At 40.6% G+C, this 14036-nt stretch overlaps 1 long non-coding RNA gene and 1 pseudogene across 1 annotated transcript; one reads left to right on the top strand and one right to left on the bottom strand.

The window, feature by feature from the left end:
- Positions 1-791: 791 nt before the first annotated feature.
- LOC126630707 (uncharacterized) lies at positions 792-1717 on the bottom strand. Its single transcript, XR_007626083.1, has 2 exons — positions 1452-1717; positions 792-1380 (listed from the first exon to the last, which is right to left on the bottom strand). It is a non-coding gene; the product is annotated as an uncharacterized LOC126630707 (long non-coding RNA).
- An 862-nt stretch (positions 1718-2579) lies between these two features.
- On the top strand, positions 2580-10361 carry LOC126630276 (uncharacterized; annotated as a pseudogene).
- Positions 10362-14036: the final 3675 nt, after the last annotated feature.

Genomic DNA, 14036 nt, shown 5'->3' with positions numbered 1-14036 from the left:
GTCGTTCTGCACGGACTGCTGCATCTCCGCTGCTTTTAGCCTTTTTTTTCTTCATACTACTTCCATTCGTGGGAGTGATGACGAAGCGATGGAAAACACTATGTCTGTCCGCTGTCTTATAACCATCATCTGCGACTTGGTCCCCAGAACTTTTGAAGTTGTCCCTTGGTTACTTTTTTACGAATCAGGACTGCACTTCTTTGGCTATCGAGTCTTTTCTTCCACTTCGAGTCTTCTTTCTCCAAGCGGTGACGGCAGTTTTTTCTGTTTTTTTTGTTGGAAATTTTGAGTAGAATTTCATTGTCCCATATTAATCACCACCATAAGATCTTCTCACTTTACAAAACTTTGTTCCTTATAGAAAATAATTGAAGTATGGACCTTGAAGAATAAAATTGGGCTGCTCTGATATTGGACTTTAAGATGTGCTGATTAATTGATAATTAATATATAATTAATTATAATTAATATATAATTAGTTGATAATTAATTAAATACTCATCATTCCACATGAAATTTGAAATGTAAAAGAACGCAAAAAGAAAACACCTCATATGTGAAAATATCTCCAAACAGATCCATCCCTTCCTCATACCTGTTACGAATATGCATAATTATATTATATATACATCCATATGCATGATATATAGAACACAGAAAATATCAAATTATTCTTCTACATTACTAAATCTTCTAACTTGATCATTGAATCATGATGAAGCAACTGTCTGTAGAACTACAAACACTGAGTATGACGAATTTTCTGTTTCAAGGACATTGGGTATGCAAACTTTGACTTTCAAATTGCCTGTTTTATATTTTTATTTTGTTCATGCGCTGTTAATTTTTATATTTACATTTATTATTTATTAGCATGTATGATTATATCATATATCCAACATTTTTTTCGTTCTACGCCATGGCTGCGTCTTTGTCCCTCGTGATTTGCTTGCTGCTCCGTGTCGCTTCGCCGTATCTTGGATACCTGGGACTGCCTTCTACTGCCGTTGGCTGAGACGAATGAGGAGGCTGCGGTCACTAGACTCACGGATGGCGCTCCCGTTGGGCAGAGATCTTTGGTTGGGTTCTCGCAGGGTAGAGAGGAAAAGTTGCGGCTGTCTGGACCTTAAGGAAGTCGGCGGCTGCTGCTACCTTGTTCGAACTCATCTCTTACGTCGTTGTCGAGTTTGGACATCATTGCTAGGCATAGTAGACCGGCGTTGCTCAGTTCCTTTCTTCCTCTGGGAGTTTTGCCTTAGTGTGTTTTGTGATCTCCGGAAGAGGTTGAGAAATTTGGGAAGGGCTTTGTATCTCTGGAGTTCCACCTCCATTTTTGCTTCGTGGAATGGGAGAGGATGAAGAAGCCAAGTGCTTCTTCTTCTACAAAGTACAGAAATAACAACGAAATACAGAGGAAAGATTAACCAAAAAGAAAAAAAAAGGATTTATACCTTTTGAGTCGTTGCCTTTCCTTTTTGTCGTCCACCCCTCCTCTGTATTCTTTTGTTCCTCTTCCCGTTTGTTCTCTCTTTGTGCCCCACAATTTCTGCAGCGTTTCTGTATCTCTCCTTCGTTGCTATCTTTTCCTTTTTTTTTGTTTTGGTTGTGCCTTCGTTGTTTGTTCTCCTGCCAAAGGACTATGAGTCTACGAGGACACTCATAACAGGGCTTCTTTGCCAAAGAAGCGTCGTCTTTTGCAAGTTCATCAGAAAGTGATGCAAGGTTTTGTCGTCGTGAGTGTTATCTTTCCGTATTGTTAGAGTGTGGGGTAGGTTTGTATTGTATTTTTGTTGCGTTTGTAATCATTTATTTTCTTAACCTATGGTGTTCTTCGTTTTATTTAATTAATATAATACTTATTACCTTAAAAAAACCACTTGAAATTTTAATAAAAATTTGTTGTGCTCCGTATATATACATGCTTCTAACAAAATCACTAACGAGCATATGAGTCGTAGAAAACGATTTCTGAAATAGCACCTGTCATATGCTTCTTCATCGAAGCGCACAAAAAGGAAAGTAAAGCCCAAAAAAACTCACAAAAAGGAGAACCAAGGTGTGCAAGTCGGGCTTCCAAAATAGATTTGGGCGTCATAATAAAACCATTCGAAACCCAACAACGTTGGCCCAAACATGTCGATGGGCCTTCTCTGATCCAATAATTAATTTAAAAGCCCACAAAACCGCCGTCGGGAATTATAGTCAACTTTTCTAAAACGAGAGATTTTTGAAAATGGATCGGAGCTAGAAACACTCCAACGTCCCCAATCCGACAACAAAAATCTCCTTCTCCGTCACAGAGCTCGACCTGCGAGTGCTCCGCGTAGCGAGAGATAGAGGGAGACGACGCCGTTTTGTCTCTGAAATTACGGTTGTGTGTGGGTGTATCTGCAGCTAAAGCCCTAGAACTGTTTTGATTTTCCTCCCGAATACGATTTCTCTGAGTTTTTAGGGTTTATGCGATGCTTCTGAAGGTCAGAAAGTGGGTAATTAGTGAGGAATTGGAGGAGTAGGTATGTGTTGCCATTTGGTTCTAGGTTTGAAGTGAGTTTATTCGGGTTTTTCTGTGAGAGAAATTGATGGAAGGGGGAAGGAGAATCTCGGCGAGTCCTCGGCCTTGCAACGGTAGGAGGGTGGTGGCGAAGAAACGAACTCGTATTGGTGGGGTTGATGGGTTCGTCAACAGCGTTAAGAAGCCCCAGAGGCGCGAAATCAGCTCCAAGCGCGACCGTGCTTTTACTATGAGCGATGCCCAAAAGAGGTTTCGCAATATTCGCCTCCAGGTAATATTTATTTTTTGAATTTATTTATTTAATCGAAGGAAAGCTTGGGGCTTTGATGCTTGTTTACCTCATCTGCTTGGTTCGATGGTTTCCATTTAATTCAAAAACCAAAATTAAGTAATGGGATTTTGACATTTGTTGTTAAATTATTAGGATGCTAGATCCTCTCACAAAAACTTGAAAAAAGGGGATATTGTAATGAATTATTTGCATTTTTAGTTTAATTCTGATTTATCTTTCTGTTAAGTGCCCTACCAGAAAATACCCCATAGTGTTACTTCTGGGTGTTAGGAGCATTCAGTGGAATTCAATCAACGTAAACATGCTGAAGCTTCTGTGTTCGTGAGTGTGTGATTGTTTTCGTTAATACTTCCTGTTAAGTTTGCGCAAATATGTCTTTTATCCTCGTGAGGTTCTTACCATCAAATTGGTTGTACACGTTCGGAGTCCATGCCTTGTTACTAACGCCAACATTTGAAAGCATGCTGTATCATAAAGCCTAGATGCAACGATGCAGTAAGAAAGTTTTGAGTTTCAAGGTTGGAGATTTGAATTTGTGCAGTCAAGCTATTGTGTACGCATGCTCTCTTCAATTTTGAATTGTGTGGAAATATTTTTTTTTTCCACTTGTGGTGTTAGTGTGTGTTTGCGATGCCTAAGTTCTGCTTGTCATGATATTTGGATGCATATGAGGAATATGATACGCATGATCCTAAGGATCATTGTGCCATGGTTCTGCCTTTCCTGCGAAAGAGGTCCAAAATTATTGAAATTGTAGCAGCACGTGACATTGTGTTGGGCTCGCACAATCCAGTGTTTGTGCGGCATTTAGCCGAGGCAGTAGCTGTATTATCTGTATTTCTGAACTTATATTGCATGCACTAATCTTATTACGTATAAATATCTGTATTTCTGAACTTATATTGCATGCACTAATCTTATATTGTTGTATGCAGAAACCAACCAGAGAACATGCTTTCTGAATGTCAGTCCTGATGAAGTGATAAGAAACTTGTTTTATAATAAAAACAATGACTCACTTATTACTGTTTCGGTTTATGCCTCAGACAACTTCAGTTTCTTTGAAATGCAGAAGCACAAGGATCGAGTACATATCTCTCTACCTTCCCCCTCCCCTCCAGACACACCAAAAAAAAAAAAAAAATCAAAAAAAAAAAAATCAAAAGAAACAACAGTGTAGTTGTCCAATTTACGTTATCTTCTTTTATTTCTTTCTAAACACACTATAAAATTATATGATCCAGATACATAAGAAAGGGTAAACCAGATGCTGGATTCGCTCTTTTTGAATCCGAGTCACTGAAATGGACTGGTTTTGTAGAGTTCGATGATGTAAATGGGAAGGTTCTTACTTATTCTGCACAGGATAGGTAAATAGTCTGTCTTATTGGTATACCTTTCTAATACAATATTGTCTTCTTGATTTGATTAACCTTCCTTTTGCTTCCGTTTTATTATCAGTATATACAATGTTGGAAGCTAACCAGCTCCTGGAGTCGGGGAGTCGAAGGCAGCAAGATACTCCCGAGCAAAAGGATGTCATCTGCATCGAAGAAGAAGAAAGAAAATGAAGGGTTCTAGTCTCCAACGGCTAGTTTTGTTTTTAAATGTTTGTGTAAGTGTGTGAGTGACAAGTGTACACTCCAGATTAAATCATTTAACCCCAAAATGAAGGGTTAAGATGTAATCTGGAGTAGTAAGGCTTAATGGTTGTTAAAGCCTCTTGTCAATCACCTTTTGTAGAAAGTATGGGTGATGGAAATGCACCATACTCTTGTGTAAAAATCACTCTACTTATTCAATTAAGTCTGCTGCATTATTTGCATAGCAGAAACCAATCTCCAAGTTACTTCTTTTTCAATTTCTCTACTATCCTACCCAAGAAACCGATTCAAACACTCAATCAAAAACACAAAATAAACAAACTTTATTTTGTTTAAGGACAAGCCTAGACCTAACCAAGGCAAAAGCACAGTGGAAGGGCAAAAGCAAGAAATGGGAAGGAAAAGGGTATCACAACTCAAGACCTAACCAAGGCAGCAACACCAATGTAGGTCCAAGAACCAAGCAGCAATGTAAGCACTGTGATAAATTCCACCTTGGAGAGTGTTGGTTCAAGGACAAGCCTAGATGCCATAAATGCAACAGGTTTGGGCACATTATGAAGGACTGCAGATCAAAGAATGTGCAACAAGTAAACTGTGCAAATCAAGTGGAAGAAGAAGCAAATGTGTTCTGTGCTTTCAATGCAAAAATGGAGAGAAACAATGAAGTGTGGTACATTGACAGTGGCTGCAGCAACCACATGACTGCACATGAGTCTTTACTTATTGACATCGACACAAACTTCACTGGAAAAGTGAAAATGGGTGATGGAAACATTGTCAAAGCCACTGGAAGAGGAACTCTGGTTATCAACACCAAGAAAGGAAGATGTATAAGGGAGGTGATGCTAGTGCCTGGATTGGATGAGAATCTACTTAGTGTGGGTCAAATGATGGAGCATGGCTATTTCCTACTCTTTGGGGGAACTGTGGTTGAGATCTATGATGACAGATCCCTATCAAACTTGGTGACCAAAGTGGAAGTGAAAAACAGAAGCTTTCCACTTGTACTGAAGTACTTAGAAGAAGTGGCAAAGAAAGCAAGTGTGACAAGTTCTATGAAACTATGGCACAAGAGACTTGGTCATTTAAACATGACAAGCTTACAAAATCTGCAAAAGGATGAAATGGTGCAAGGTATACCAAAAATGGATCAATGCAATGAAATCTGTGAAGGGTGTGTGTTTGGCAAGCATCACAGAGATTCATTTGAAGCTGGAAAGGCTTGGAGGGCAACAAAGCCACTCGAATTGATTCACTCAGATGTGTGTGGACCAATGAGAACAACAACAATCAGTGGAAACAGGTATTTCCTAACCTTCATTGATGATTATTCACGGATGTGTTGGGTGTATTTCATGAGGTTCAAGTCTGAGGTATTCACAATATTCAAGAAGTTTAAGGCAATGGTGGAATTGCAAAGTGGATACCAAATCAAAAGACTAAGAAGTGATAGGGGTGGTGAGTACACCTCACATGAGTTCAATGTATTCTGTGAAGATGTAGGGTTGGAGAAGCAACTCACTGTGGCATATACACCACAACAGAATGGGATTGCAGAAAGGAAGAATAGGACTATAGTCGAAATGGCTAAGTCTATGATGCATGAGAAGAACATGCCTTATAAATTTTGGGGTGAAGCTGTGAACACCTCAGTGTATCTATTGAATAGGTGTCCTACTAAGGCATTGGAGAAGAAGACTCCATTTGAAGTGTTCAGTGGAAGGAAGCCTTCTGTGAAGCATCTGAGAGTGTTTGGCTCAGTATGCTACAATCTCATCCCTCATCAACTAAGGCACAAGTTGGAGAAATCAAGTAACAAGGGTGTTTTTGTAGGCTATGGTACCAGTGAGAAAGGATACAGAGTTTATAATGTATTGACTCAAAAGATAATCCTATCAAGGGATGTTATCTTTGATGAAGACTCAATGTGGAACTGGGATACAATGGTAGAGGAAAAGGACAGTGTCTCTCTACAAATTGACCTAAACAAAAGGCAAACAAGGGAGCCTATAGAGACCTCAGTTCAAGAAGAATTCACAGATAATGGTGACATACAAGGGACCCCACAGCAAGCTACTATGAGTCCACAATCAAGTCAATCACAGACAACAACTCCTAGTTCAACTCCAGTAAGATTGAGAAATCTGGATGAGATTTATGCTACATGTAATTACTGTGTAGTAGAACCAGAAACGTATGAAGAAGCTGAGAAAGACAAAGCTTGGAAGAAAGCAATGAAGGAAGAGCTTGAAATGATAGAAAAGAATGACACTTGGGAACTTGTAAATCGACCAAGTGAGAAGCCTGTGATTGGTGTAAAATGGGTGTACAAAGTGAAGCTAAATCTAGATGGTTCTGTGCAAAAGAACAAGGCCAGGTTAGTGGCCAAAGGTTACTCACAGAAACCTGGTGTAGACTTCAATGAAACCTTTGCTCCAGTAGCAAGGTTAGACACCATAAGGACCTTGATAGCACTAGCAGCCAAGAAGGGTTGGAAGCTGCATCAATTGGATGTTAAATCTGCATTTCTAAATGGAGTGCTAGAGGAGGAAGTGTTTGTGGAACAACCTCAAGGGTTCACAAATCAAGAGTTTCCAGAAAAAGTGTACAAGTTAAGGAAGGCTCTTTATGGCCTAAAACAAGCTCCAAGAGCTTGGTACAGTGAGATTGATTCATATTTCATTGAGAAAGGATTTCAGAAAAGTCCTAGTGAAGCTACACTCTACACCAAGACAGAAAGCAACAACAAGACACTCATTGTCTCAATCTATGTGGATGATGTTGTCTACACTGGAAATGATGCTGCAATGATGGAAGAGTTCAAGGAAGAAATGATGAAGAGGTACGAGATGACTGACCTAGGCCTCTTGCATCATTTTCTTGGCATTGGGGTAATTCAAAAAGCAAGTAGCATCTTTATTCATCAAAAGAAGTATGCTGAAACTTTGCTTGAAAAGTTTGGTTTGAAGGGTTGCAAACCAGTTTCTACACCCTTAATTGCAAATGAGAAGCTCAAGAAGGAGGATGGAAGTGAACTTGCAGATGCTAGTCTCTATAAAAGCATTGTTGGCAGTCTATTGTATCTAACTGCAACAAGGCCGGATCTGATGTTCTCAGCAAGCCTACTTTCTAGGTTTATGCAGAATCCTAGCAAGATACATATGGGCACGGCTAATAGAGTGCTAAGATATGTACAAGGAACTCTTGATTATGGGATCAAATATGAGATGGGAAAGTCATCTATTCTAATTGGATTCTGTGACAGTGACTGGGGTGGCAGTGAGGATGATAGTAGAAGCACATCGGGCTATGCTTTCACTTTCGGATCAGGGGTTTTTTCATGGGCCTCTGTGAAGCAACAAAGTGTTGCACTGTCCACAGCCGAGGCAGAGTATGTGAGTGCATCAGAAGCTACATCTCAAGCCATTTGGCTAAGGTTCATACTTAAAGATTTTGGCGAATTGCAAGTTGAAGCCACACCACTTCTGTGTGACAACACCTCTGCAATTGCCATGACTAAAAACCCAGTATTTCATCAGAGAACAAAACACATCAAGAGAAGATATCATTTCATCAGAGAAGCATTGCAAGACAACACAATCAAGCTAATCTATTGCAGCACAGAAGATCAGATCGCAGACATATTCACAAAAGCACTACCGAAGGAGAGATTCAATTACCTGAGGGGTTTGCTCGGATTGACTCCCAGAAGCAGTTTAGAAGGGAGTGTTGGAAGCTAACCAGCTCCTGGAGTCGGGGAGTCGAAGGCAGCAAGATACTCCCGAGCAAAATGATGTCATCTGCATCGAAGAAGAAGAAAGAAAATGAAGGGTTCTAGTCTCCAACGGCTAGTTTTGTTTTTAAATGTTTGTGTAAGTGTGTGAGTGACAAGTGTACACTCCAGATTAAATCATTTAACCCCAAAATGAAGGGTTAAGATGTAATCTGGAGTAGTAAGGCTTAATGGTTGTTAAAGCCTCTTGTCAATCACCTTTTGTAGAAAGTATGGGTGATGGAAATGCACCATACTCTTGTGTAAAAATCACTCTACTGATTCAATTAAGTCTGCTGCATTATTTGCATAGCAGAAACCAATCTCCAAGTTACTTCTTTTTCAATTTCTCTACTATCCTACCCAAGAAACCGATTCAAACACTCAATCAAAAACACAAAATAAACAAACTTTATCATACAAGGTGTTTGATCTGAAAAACCATACAATGTTGTACTCCATATCGGATAAGAATGTCCAACAGATTAAGATCAGGTAGTTTGCATGCCTCCTTAAACAGTGTCCGTTTTGTATCAGAGTGCGCAACAAACAAGACTAACAAAATAATAAGAATATTATTAAATAAACGAGAATGTTGAAACGGCTACAAAACCCTAAGAGGCTATATTATGACTAATTTATTCTCAACTGAGTAACAAGCATGCTATTTATAATAAACTAACTCTAATCTTAAAAGGTAAGAAACCGAAACATTCATGCTAACAAGCTAAACCCAGAAAACCAAACATTCAAATAAATTAAAATACAAATATTTTCCAACACCCCCCCCCGGGTCAAACTCATGGCGGTACACGATATGAGTTTGCCAACAAGCAGATGTGGATGCAAGCCTTCAAATTCCGATGCCGATGTCAATGCCAATACCGATGTCGATACCAACTTCCAAACAAACAATAAAAAAAACAAATTTTTTCTTTACCTGTATGGGCCTCAAATAAGCAACCAATTTTATCTTTTTCTTCTTTTTTTTATTTTTTATTTTTTTCCTTCTCCTAAATCCAATGATCTCAAACTCATAGATGCCGTCGCTGATAAATCCTTCATCTTCGTCAAGTATCCTCTTCCTGTTCCCACTCCTGACGGTACACACGCCATCTGCGGTTGCTTTTCCAAAACGAACAATCGATCCAAGTCTCCGCTCCTCTTCTCTTCAAGAGGCTTCCCCATATCAGACTCTTTCCTTGCAAACAATCAATACCAACTAACAAATCTAAAACGATAACATAAATAGCAGAAGATGACGAAAACAAAACTGATAAAAACAAATTGATACCAACGAGAACTGATTGAACCCTAAGGATCGAACCCGCTCTGATACCAAGTTGAATATCAGAGTGCGCAATGAACAAGACTAACAAAATAATAGGAATATTATTAAATAAACGAGAATGCCGAAATGGCTACAAAACCCTAAGAGGCTACATTGTGACTAAATTATTCTCAACTGAATAACAAGCATGCTATTTATAATAAACTAACCCTAATCCTAAAAGGTAAGAAACCGAAACCCTAATGCTAATAAGCTAAGCCCAGAAAACCAAACATTCAAATAAACCAAAATACAAATATTTTCCAACAAGTGGACATTTGTGTCGCTTATGATTTCCAATTTTTCTTTTGTTTCTGTCATAGCCCTGGGATCATGCTGTTGATTTTTACTAACGCTAGTAGCCATGTTCCTCTTAAGATTCTGTCTATAGAGGATGGTACTGTCCTCAAATCCTTTAACCCTCTCCTTCATCGGAATAAGAAGGTGGATTTCATCGAACAGTTCAATGAAACGCTTCTTGTAAAGCAAGAAAATGAGAACCTTCAAATTCTTGATGTGAGGGACTTCTTGATATCTTGTAGAAGTACTATAATTTATTCATTTGGATTTGTACGTCTGACTGCTATTATCTGTAGGTTCGCAATTTTGAGATGACAGAGGTAAGCAGAACTCAATTCATGACACCATCGGCCTTCATATTTCTGTATGAGAATCAGTTATTCCTGACGTTTCGGAATCGAACCGTGGCTGTTTGGAACTGTAATTTCCAACCTTTTCACCCTTGGAGTAGACCGTTGGCCGGACAAGGTCACAAATGTTGTCCAGAATAACATCATCTAGCTTGTGGAATAACGGTACCTATAAGTAATAAAAAGGAAAATAGACGGTATTATATTGTAGCTATTGATATATGTAGTTATTAGACAAACCGTGCGTGTAATGTCAAAATAAAAAATGATTAAATAGTGATAGAACAATTAGTGGAGTACATCCAACAACAACAACAACAAAGCCTTTTCCCACTAAGTGGGGTCGGCTATATGAATCCTAGAACGCCATTGCGCTCGGTTTTGTGTCATGTCCTCCGTTAGATCCAAGTACTCTAAGTCTTTTCTTAGAGTCTCTTCCAAAGTTTTCCTAGGTCTTCCTCTACCCCTTCGGCCCTGAACCTCTGTCCCGTAGTCACATCTTCGAACCGGAGCGTCATTCGGCCTTCTTTGCACATGTCCAAATCACCGGAGCCGATTTTCTCTCATCTTTCCTACAATTTCGGCTACTCCTACTTTACCTCGGATATCCTCATTCCCAATCTTATCCTTTCTCGTGTGCCCACACATCCCACGAAGCATCCTCATCTCCGCTACACCCATTTTGTGTACGTGTTGATGCTTCACCGCCCAACATTCTGTGCCATACAACATCGCTGGCCTTATTGCCGTCCTATAAAATTTTCCCTTGAGCTTCAGTGGCCTACGACGGTCACACAACACGCCGGATGCATTCTAACACTTCATCCATCCAGCTCGTATTCTATGGTTGAGATCTCCATCTAATTCTCCGTTCTCTTGCAAGATAGATCCTAGGTAGCGAAAACGGTCGCTTTTTGTGATCTTCGCTAGATTGCTCCGGTCATTAGTGTGGATAAGTATATAAATGGATAGAGATAGGAAAGCAAACACAAGATGTACGTGGTTCACCCATATTGGCTACGTCCACGGAATAGAAGAGTTCTTATTAATTGTGAAGGGTTTACACAAGTACATAGGTTCAAGCTCTCCTTTAGTGAGTACAAGTGAATGATTTAGTACAAATGACATTAAGAAATATTGTGGGAGAATGATCTCGTAATCACGAAACTTCTAAGTATCGGAGTGTGGAGTCGTCTTGACTTGCCTTATCTGTCTCATAGGTAGATGTGGCATCTTCTCTGGAAGTACTCTTCCTCCATCCAGGGGTGGTATCTTTAACTGGTGGAGATGCACAAGGTAATGTATCAATTTCACTTGAAGCTTACTTGTAGTTTCAGGCTTGGTCAAGCGCGATACAAACCATGTAGTAGGAGTCCCCCAAGTCGCCGAGCTAGGGGGTCTGCTGAAAGAGGTGACAGACAAGGTAAGCAATCAGAGCTCCGACTGATTGTTCACCTTCTCCCCATCTTGCAGCAGCATGAAGGATAAAGAGAAGAAAAATGAGAAGAGATGATATGAGATACTTTTGCTTTTGAAGAAGTAACTTTCCACAGGCTTATTCTTGAACTGAGCTGGAGGGTTTTCTGGTTTCCTCCAGAGTATAAGGCCGACTGAAGAATTTGAGGGTCAAAACAAGTCCATCAAATCTAGAGTACGTTCCACCCTGCTGATATGGGATACTTTTGCTTTTGACAGAGTAATGGATGTATCGGCACGTGTGCTGTTACGCTTGTCTCCACATGCTTCCTTGTATCCTTCGCACTTGCCCTATCTGTTCCTCAAGCAGATGCAGAATCTTCCCTGGAAACATAAGATGTTGAAGATGAGTACTCGAGAGCAATGCCAGGTAAGTAATCAGGTAAGGGGTTCCAGGCAGTCAGTTCTTGGCTGGAAGCTTGATTCCAAGTGCTGACTGATTGCTCTCTTTCTCCTTGTCTTGCAGGTAAAAACAAGGCCAAAGGAAAAGACAGGGAAAAAGCATGATATGGGATACTCTTGCTTTTAACCCTGATGATATGAGATATTCTTGCTCTAGTATAGCTTGTTTGCAGAGGTATTATCGGGGGGAAAGAAAGCTGAATATTTCGAAAGGCTTCGTTGGGAGTGCCCTCTCAGATATGATGAAGGGTTGAGCATTTTTGCAGGTCTGCCTGTCCGTTGGGGATGGAGGTTGACATATATAGGAGTCTCCCTAACAAGTAGTAATGCTATTCCTTTACCCTGCTTGGTCATAGCACGGTAGTGGGAGCTGTCAGTTTCACATGTTTTAACTCTGTCAGAGCACTTTGAAAAAGTGGTCTGTGGTATCTGGCTCTCGAGATTCGGAGAACGATGCCTCTTCGATTTTTGAGAAAGCAATCATGCTGGGGGTCTGGCTCTCGAGATTCGGAGAGCAGTGTCTCTTCGATTTTTGAGGAAGTAATCATGTTGGGAGTCTGGCTCTCGAGATTCGGAGGGCGGTGCCTCTTCGATTTTGGAGCAAGTAATCTTGTTGGGAGTGTTGTCTCGAATGTGAGTAAAGGTTGGGCATGTTTGCTAGTCTACCTTGCCACGAAGCACAAAGGTTGATACACAGGGACTTTCCAATTATCCAGCAATGGTACTGTTCCTTTACCCTCTCTTCGATTTTGAGAAAGTAGTCATGTTGGGAGTCTGGCTCTCGAGATTCGGAGGACGGTGCCTCTTCGATTTTGGAGCAAGCAATCTTGTTGGGAGTGTTTTCTCGAATGTGAGTAAAGGTTGGGCATGTTTGCTAGTCTACCTTGCCACGAAGCACAGAGGTTGACACACAGGGAGTTTCCAATTATCCAGCAGTGGTACTGTTCCTTTACCCTTGTGGGTAATAATATGGTAGCTAGACCTTCAAAATTTATGTGTCTAAACTTTGTTAGTGTTGTTTCTTTGCTATTCTTTTACCTTTCTTGGTCAGAGCGATGTAGTGGGAGCTGCAAGCTTCACGTGCTCAACTTTGGCAGAGAACTTTGGCAAAGTTATCTGTGGTACCCATGAGCTATTGTTGCGTGTGGGAAGTGGGTGATTGAACAGTAAGATTCATGTGCTTTCTACTTCACCAGAAGTCTTCGACAGAATGCCCATAATTTCTGCAAAGCTGAGTGTGCGTGTGACAGGTGCTGACAAGGCTAGAAAAGTAGGTGCCTCTTCGATTTCTGAGATCGGCCCTCGTGGTCTCTGAGCAGCCCAGCTTTTGAGAAAGCGAGCGCCTCTTCGATTGATTCGAAGAACGATGCCTCATCGATTTTTGAGAAAGCAGTCACGCTGGGGGTCTGGCTCTCGAAGATTCGGGGAGCAGTGTCTCTTCGATTTTTTAGAAAGTAATCATGTTGGGAGTCTGGCTCTCGAGATTCGGAGGGCGGTGCCTCTTCGATTTTGGAGCAAGCAATCTTGTTGGGAGTGTTTTCTCGAATGTGAGTAAAGGTTGGGCATGTTTGCTAGTCTACCTTGCCACGAAGCACAGAGGTTGACACACAGGGACTTTCCAATTATCCAGCAATGGTACTGTTCCTTTACCCTCTCTTCGATTTTTAAGAAAGTAGTCATGTTGGGAGTCTGGCTCTCGAGATTCGGAGGACGGTGCCTCTTCGATTTTGGAGCAAGCAATCTTATTGGGAGTGTTTTCTCGAATGTGAGTAAAGGTTGGGCATGTTTGCTAGTCTACCTTGCCACGAAGCACAGAGGTTGACACACAGGGACTGTCCAATTATCCAGCAGTGGTACTGTTCCTTTACCCTTGTGGGTAATAATATGGTAGCTAGACCTTCAAAATTTATGGGTCTAAACTTTGTTAGTGCTGTTTCTTTGCTATTCTTTTACCCTTCTTGGTCAGAGCGATGTAGTGGGAGCTGCAAGCTTCAC

This window comes from Malus sylvestris, chromosome 7 (assembly GCF_916048215.2).
Source record: "Malus sylvestris chromosome 7, drMalSylv7.2, whole genome shotgun sequence".
Taxonomy (NCBI): domain Eukaryota; kingdom Viridiplantae; phylum Streptophyta; class Magnoliopsida; order Rosales; family Rosaceae; genus Malus; species Malus sylvestris.
The sequence above is the reverse complement of the archived record's forward strand: the minus strand, read 5'-3'. Positions and strand labels throughout refer to the sequence as shown.